Consider the following 7,280-nt stretch of genomic DNA (forward strand, 5'->3'; position numbering starts at 1 on the left):
AGAAGCCTGTCTCAGAAAGAAAGAGAAAGAAAGAAAGAAAGAAAGAAAGAAAGAAAGAAAGAAAGAAAGAAAGGAAGGAAGGAAGGAAGAAAGAAAGAAAGAAAGAGGAAAGGAATTATTTAGTAGAAACAAGTAAGAAGCAGGACTATGTTTTGTGTAAAGACCATGAGAGAAAATTACTATTTCCTATATGTGTAAGGCCCCTTTGGAAGGGTGCATATGAAAGTGATTTCTTGGTGCCCATGGTGGAGAAGTTCTGGGGCTGAGGAAGGAGGAGTTAGGAGACCTCACCGTGTAGACTCTTAAATTAGCACAGAACCCTGTCACCCTAACATACCTATAATCCCAGCTAAACTATTGCAAAGGAATTCTCCAAAGTCTTTGAAGTAAAATACATAAAAGAATAATATGGGGATGGATAGTGGGAAGTAACATATTTAAAAGAATAATGTCTGGGGGGGTTATTTGGGAAGTAAAATAATCAAATTTTGACCTTGTGGCTGTGTTCCTTGAAAATCATACGCTTAAGCATAAACTGGAAAGAGATTAAGGGAAATGTTTATTTTCATTGGGGATTCCTATCTGGGTAAAGTGAGTTGGTTGAGCCCTGGGAACTAGAATAGAAAAATATCTTTAGAAAAAACTAAGGACACATATGCATGTGCACACGCACAACCAGGCCTGCCAGTTGGTCTGTGACAACAAGCCACTAGCCACTCCCTCTTCCATAGTAGCCACATTGCTTTGATTACAGAGAAGCAACATCTCATCAAGAGTTCTAATCACTTTATTGCATCAGCTGATACAAAAACCTATCAGTATAATGTGAGTTTATATCCTCCCTGAAGGATCTAGGAAATTCAAACACACTAATTATTATATTACACATTAACAAATAACAAACAAACTGGCTTTTGTGTGTGGATTGTTGAATAAAATCCATCATCTTATAGTCATGCCTCTTTTTCTCCAAAAACAATATTCTGGATGTTGTTCAGCAATGAGCCTGTGAAGTGTTGAGAAAGGCCAGATAGCATCAAGCCAGGGAAGACTAAATCATTGTCTCTATTGTCTGGACCACAAACGACAGCTATAAAGAGAAAACTAGAATCAACTGGGAGGCTTAGAGATGGCTCAGTCAGTAAAATGTTTGCCTTAATGTTTGCCTTGCAAGCAGAAGGACCTGACTTGAATCTGCAGAATTTAAGTTTTAAAAAGCTGGTATTGTACTGGGGAGACTGAGACAGGCAGAACCCTGGGGATTGCTGGTAAGGCAGCCTAGCTCCTTAGGGAGACTCAGGCCACTGAAAGACCCTGTCTAAAAGAAAAAGAGAAAGAAAGGAAGAAAGAAAGAAAGAAAGAAAGAAAGAAAGAAAGAAAAGAAAAAGAAAGGTAGGAAGAAAGGAAGGAAGGAAGGAAAAGAAAGGGGCCAGCACCCCAGCACCCAAGGAACAACACCTGAAGTTGACCTCTGGTCTCTAGACGCATGCACGCGCGCGCGCACGCGCACACACACACACACACACACACACACACACACACACACACAGAGAGAGAGAGAGAGAAAGAGAGAGAGAGAGAGAGAGAGAGAAGACTAGAATGTGATTCATCATAGAGACATCAATGGAATTCTGTGATCATCTAGAGAAGACATGTTAGAGTGCTTCATGGAGAAGAAAGTATGTAAACCACCAGTGTAAACCCAATCTTAAATGGGGAGCTGAAGTTGAGGGTGGGTAAATAAGACATTCCATCCAGAGGTGCAGCTTTGTGGTTGAAAGCTTGCCTTGCATGAATGAAGCCCTAGGTTTGACCTTCAGCACACAAAGAACAAAAGACACTTCAGCCAAAGAGGACTCTGTGTCCAAAGGCAATGAAGCACAGATAACATATTAGACAGCCTGGGCTGACACCTTCAGCAGGCTGGTTTTTCATGAGTTGACAAGAATCAGTTGTGGAAAGCAGGTTGGGACAGATTATGAAGTATCTATGTGTCTGCCTAACAAGTTTGGACTTTGCCTTGTCTACAAGATCGTCTTCTCAGTGGGTGCATGGAGAGAGCTCTACCTTTGCCATTCCCAAACACTTTTCAATCTGTCCTTCTGTCGGCTCTCCTGGCCTTGTTTGGTAAGTTAGAAAAGTTGCAAGCTTCCTGTTATCCCCATTCTTCCTATTGGTTTGCTTGTTTTGAGGGTCTCATGCATCCCATGCTGGTCTCAAACAGCTATGTAGCTATGTGTGGCCTTGAATTTCTGATCTTCCTTCTTCCATCTGAGTGCAAAGATTGTAAGTGAGCACCACCATGCTCCATTCATACCGTGTTGAGGTATCCATGGCCTCCTGCATTCTTAACAACTGAGCTACATACCCAGCTCTACTTCCTCTTTTTTTTTTTCCTGCAGGTTTGTTTTTATTTGAATTAGAAACAAGATTGTTTTACATGACAATCCCAGTTCCCTCTTCCTCCCCTCCCTCATACCACCCTCCCAACTAAAACCCTACCTATCACATATCCTTTCTGCTCCCCCTGGATGGTGAGGCCTTCCATAGGGTGTCATCAGAGTCTATCTTATCCTTTGGGATAGGGCCTAGGCCCACGCCCTTGTGTCTTGGCTTGGGGAATGGGCTCCCAAAGTCTACACTTATGCTAGGGATAAGTAAGTACTGAACTACTACAGGAGGTCCCGTAGATTTCGGAGGTTTCCTCACTGAAACCCATGTTGCTGGGGTCTGGATCAGTCCCATGCTGGTATCCCAGCTATCAGTCTGGGGACCAAGAGCTCCCCTATGTTCAGGTCAGCTGTTTCTGTGGGTTTCACCAGCCTGATCTGGACCCCTTTGTTCTTCACTTGTCCTTCTCTGCAACTGGATTCCAGTTCAGTTCAGTGTTGTTGTGGGTGTCTGCTTCTACTTCCACCAGCTGCTGGATGCGAGCTATTGGGTGGCATATAAGTCAGTCATCAGTCTCATTATCAGGGGAGGGCATTTAAGGTAGCCTCTCCTCTGTTGCTTAGATTGTTAGCTGGTGTCATCTTTGTAGATCTCCAGACATTTCCCTAGTGCCTGATTTCTCTGTAAACCTAAAATGTCTCCCTCTATTATGGTATCTCCATTCTTGTTATCTTCTATTCTTCCCCTGACTCATGTCCTCCTCACCCCTCCTGTTCTCCCCTTCTCATTCCCCTAGTTCCCTCCCCCTTCTTTCTGTGCTCCCAATTTGCTCAGGAGATCTTGACCCTTTCCCCTTCTCCAGGGGACAACGTATGTCTCTCTTAGGGTCCTCCTCGTTTACTAGCTTCTCTGGCAGTGTGGATTGTAGGCTGTTAATCCTTTACTCTATGTCTAAAATCCACATATGAGGGAGTACATACCATGTTTGTCTTTTTGTGATTGGGTTACCTTGCTCAGAATGGTTTCTTCTAGTTCCATCCATTTTCCTGCAAATTTCAAGATTCCATTGTTTTTGTTTTTGTTTTGTTTTTTCTGCTGAGTAGTACTCCATTGTGTAAATGTACCACATTTTCTCTATCCATTTTTCAGTTGAGGGGCATCTAGGCTGCTTCCAGTTTCTGGCTATTACAAACAGTGCTGCTATGAACATCGTTAAACAGATGTCCTTGTTGTATAAATGTGCTTGTTTTGGGTATATGCCTAAGAATGGAATTGCTACATCTTGTGGTAGACTGATTCCCATTTTCTTGAGGAGTCACCATACTGATTTCCAAAGTGGCTATACATCTACTTCCTCTTTTATTCTTTTCCATAACTAGTCATCAAGATCTGACACTCTGTCACATACTATGTGTCCTTATATAAACCATTTAGCAGCATTTCCCTGTGGCAAGGACAGGGGTCAGAGCTTTATATATTATCTTATTCTGTCCTCAAAACCACCCCCAGGGAGATTATGTTCTAGTCCAGATTCTTGCTAACAGTAGGTAACGAATGAAAAAAATGAGGACATGACTGCTCCAAAGTATGGTTGAGAAGGTTTATTGTAGAGATGAGGGAGAGAACAGACAGAGGCATCTGGAACTGAACCCGGACCATGAGGAGTGGGGAGGGAGAGAGAAAGAGGAGAAGGTGGGGGAACTAAGAGAGGAGCTACAGACCAAGAGGCCAAGGGAGGAGCAAGGAGCCAAGAAAGTATGTAGGCAAAATGGGTGGGTTGTATAGGAGAAAAGAGAAGCTGGAGGAAGGGAAGGGAAGTGAAGCTCAGGGGCTGACGAGGTAAGGGGCAGGCTATGCTTGCCAGGATGACGATGTAACACTCACGTACTTGTAAGCAGGGCCTGAGGGTCTTGATAGGCTAATAGGTACCATAGGTTAAGTGAAGAGTCATGTGTCCCTTTTGCCAGAGATAAGAGAATGATGCCTTTTAGCACGGAGGAACTATCTTCTTATGTCCCTGAGGGAATTCCGGCTTTTCTCTAAATACCGGACTTTTGGAAAAGGAATTTCTTGGGCCTAACAGCAACTTACTTAGAACTGGACTTTGTAGAAAATGCTTAGGCAACTTGGAGCACCCATAGGAAAGTAGAGAACTAGAAATGGGTGGGGCCCAAGATAAGAGGCAGAGCAGAAAGTTCAGGTCTTACTTCAGTGACAACTTACTATTTTTATTTTGGTGCCTTTGTTTTTGAGATACAGTTCACCTATACAGCACAGTCTGGTCTTGTTAAGTGACCCAGGCTAATCTTGAGCTCTCCCTCCTCCTGCATCATGCACAAGCATGTGCCTGTGAGCTAACTGCCAGAGGCAGAAAGAATAGCTTGGTTCATTCCAATCAGGAAGGCTATGCAGACAGTGACAAGATGAGCACTCACAGTATACTATCGTCTCTTGATTGTGTGTGTGGTTGGGAGAATAAACTTAGGGTAGGCAGAAGGGTTACCCAAATAACTTGAGTAGAGAGTGGTAGGGCTGGAATTGGAGTCCAGTTCAGGTTATCTGCAAAGCCCATGCTGTTGTTCTAGGCAATGCTGCTTTGGCTAAATCATTTCCACTGTATTCCACAGCCCCACAGTAGGATGGCTCCCACCATCCTGTTTATAGTACTGTCTCCTACCTGACCCTCTTGCCTTGTGCTCCCTCACACTTCATTTTCTACCCCGTTGCTAAGATAACACTTTTAAAATTATGATCTATTTCATGCTAGTCTCTTGTTCAAAAACCAGTGACTCAGCCCCTTCAAGAGCCTTCCATGACTAACACCATCTCATGCTGATCACTCCCTTCATAATGAGTCAAATGGTACTGTGGTTGGGCTTGAAAACATTATTTACAGTATACATCTTATACTTATTGATGGTGCCTAGCAGTTACATTTGAATGTGACTTACCAAGGTCATACAGCTGTCTCCTGCTAATTTTATAGCTTGGATGAGATGGAGCCATCTATACCGATGCGTCTTTCATTGCCAAGTTCCAGGACCCTTGAGAATAGCCATTTTCAACCTGTGGGTTGTGACCCCCCAAAAGACCATTAGAAAACACAGATATTTACATTATGATTTATAACATAACAGTTGCAAAATTATAGTTAGGAGGTAGCAATGAAAATAATTTTATGGTTTATGAAACATGAGGAATTGTATTAAAGGGTTACAGCCTCAGGGAGGGTGAGAGCCACTGCTTTAGAATATGTGAATTATTATCATCAACACTGGTATTTTCAGAGTGAAGTTCATTTGCTAGGTCATCAGTAGTTTGAAATTCCCAATGGCTTCTTACATTTTGTGGCTGTAGATCCATACCTAGCCAGGAGTAAATGTACTGAAAGACTATTAACAACAATTATCTTGTTATTTTGGAAATATTTGATTCCTTACCTCCACTACTGTTACTGAATTTATTTATATGCTTATTTATTTATTTAGAGTTCTGGGACTGGAACCCAGGGCCTTGTACGAGTTAGCCAAACACTTGCTACTGAGCCTCAGTTTAAGATCCTGTTAACTGAGGGAAAGTAGAGGTAAAGTGGACCATTTTCCCAAAGCTGAACGATGGGAGAAAATGGTGCTGGGGTGTGCCCCTTTCCTTTTGACTAGGGATAATAAAGGAAACATGGGTGCAGATCAGAGGCTGCCATTTCTTCTCCCGCTTAGTGGTGTCCTGGGCTCCAGTGAATGTTCTGAGGGCTGTCTCTTCAGTGCATGATACCAGAGCAGGTCACACCTATAACAGGGAAAACATAGTTTGATAGAGAGGATTTTCAGCAAAATTAATTAACCCAGATTTTATACAAGGGGATGCTATGTACACTCTGATCATTTTATAGTTCCAAGAATTAAGAAAGAAAGGAAGAAAGAAAGAAAGAAAGAAAGAAAGGAAGGAAGAAAGAATGAAAGAAGGAAAGAAAGAAAGAAAGAAAGAAAGAAAGAAAGAAAGAAAGAAAAAAGAAAGAAAACAGAAAAGACAGGACTCTCCCCAAGGACTTAGCCTTCTATCTGGGGAGACCTTGTCCAGTAGGACACAAGGTCTCAAGTCTGCTGTGACATACAATGAGAATGTGGAGGGGCTGAGGTTTGGTCAGTGGTTGTCAGTACTTGTTTAGATGTGAGAGCCCTGGGTTTGATGAGGAGTGCAGAATCATACAGAGAAGAGGGTACTAGGATGACATAGTAGATCAGAGGTTGGGAGAATAAGAGTTTAGCAGATAGATGAGGTGGAGCACGGTGTCTGAGGAGGCAGATGGGGAGGTGTACCAGAGCCTTAGGAATGGAAGGCAATTCAGACCCTGGAGAATCATATTCAGAGTCTGTTCTCTTCCCCATTCAAATTTCCTAGTCACAGAATTAAGAACAACTGACCTCATTCCTAGCTCCTGGGTGGGCTCCAGGCATCACAATCCATTCTCTTCCCACAGCTGGTTCTCAAAAAGCATGCTGTCCAGGCCTAAGCAAATTAGCCATGGCTTCCTCAGGGGACAGAGACACACTCATTGCTATTGGACATGGAAGAAGCCTGTAAGCCTAAGATTGATGTTTTGCATTTTGTTAGCATGAGGAAAGTCAACAAGAAAAAAAAAAAAAAAAAACTATCAGAGAGCTAAGGGTATTGCAAAAAAATGGAGCCAGTGACTTGACCAAACTTTGATGAAGTGGCTGTGGGTCTTGTTTTCATTGTTTAAACAAGACACTAGGATGACTTTTCACTGGAACCATTTGACTCTGGTACTTCTGGTTTGACCTGACAGAGGATGGAAAAGAATCCTGCAATAAGAACAGGGTCTGCTCTAGAGACACAGAAAGCTCTTAAGGCATTTGGTCACATAGGGA

This window comes from Cricetulus griseus (genome assembly GCF_003668045.3).
Source record: "Cricetulus griseus strain 17A/GY chromosome 1 unlocalized genomic scaffold, alternate assembly CriGri-PICRH-1.0 chr1_1, whole genome shotgun sequence".
Classification (NCBI taxonomy): Eukaryota; Metazoa; Chordata; class Mammalia; order Rodentia; family Cricetidae; genus Cricetulus; species Cricetulus griseus.